The sequence below is a fragment of the Myotis brandtii genome, unplaced genomic scaffold, assembly GCF_000412655.1.
Source record: "Myotis brandtii unplaced genomic scaffold, ASM41265v1 C42037089, whole genome shotgun sequence".
NCBI classification, from domain to species: domain Eukaryota; kingdom Metazoa; phylum Chordata; class Mammalia; order Chiroptera; family Vespertilionidae; genus Myotis; species Myotis brandtii.
Window position 1 is genome coordinate 1 of NW_005316383.1, and position 1,018 is coordinate 1,018.

Here is a 1,018-nt window from a genome sequence, read left to right on the forward strand (position 1 = left end):
CCCCACGACTGCAGATTGTGTGCAAGGGCTTGGAGGATCCGTTGTGCATAATGCTTTGTTGCTTGCCCTGGGCCAGTTCTCAGAGACCCTATGGCCTCCTATTGGCAGCTATTCAGGGGAGGGTATGCCACGCTCCTTGCCGAGCTGAAGTCAGTGTCTCCTGGGCACCCACACCACCTAGCCAGGGCCTGCTATGCTAATTTCGTGGAGAACCTAGGGCTGAAAGTGCAGCCCTACTTCCGGAGCTTATGGAGTGTATGCTGCAGCCCCCCAGGAGCCCCAACAGCCCCCTGGCCAAGGAGCTGGCTGTGGCGCCCTGGGGGCCATTGCCACGGCTGCCTAGGCCTCCTTGCTGCCCTACTTCCCCACCGCCATGGAGCACCTGCAGGAATTCCTGGTGCTAGGCCATTTGGTCCTTCAGCCTTTGTGGATCCAGAACCTGGAGACACTGGGGGTGCTGGCATGAGCAGTGGGGGAGACTGTGAGGCCCCTGGCTGGGGAATGCCACCAGCTGGGCCTGAGCCTATGTGACCAGGTAGACGACCCTGACTTGAGGAGCTGCACATGCAGCCTGTTTGCAGCCTTATCGGGGCCGATGGGTGAGGGCCTGGCACCCTATCTGCCAGAAATCCCCACACTCATGCTGTTGTCATGTGTTCCACTGAGGGCCTTGTGCCTCAGAACGACAGCAGCAGCTCCTTCCTTCCGTTTGATGATGAGAGCGATAGGGAGGAAGTGGAGGAGGGTAACTCAGAGATCTCAGGGTGCAGTGTGGAGAATGCCTTCTTCGATGAGAAGGGAGACACCTGTGCTGCCTTGGGGGAGATCTCTGTGAACGCCAGTGTGGCCCTCCTTCCCTACATGGAGAGTGTCTTTGAAGAAGTATTCGAAGTTCTGGAGTGCCTCCACCTGAACGTGTGAAAGGAGCCCTTGAGGCTCCTGGACAGTTCTGCTGTGCACTACACAAGGCCTGGCAAAGTGCCCCTCAGAACCCAACACTGCTGCTCTGCAGGCCACC

The 1,018-nt window shown here is 58.6% G+C and overlaps 1 pseudogene; it reads left to right on the forward strand.

The window, feature by feature from the left end:
* Nucleotides 1-5: 5 nt before the first annotated feature.
* Nucleotides 6-1,012, forward strand: LOC102241368 (annotated as a pseudogene).
* Nucleotides 1,013-1,018: the final 6 nt, after the last annotated feature.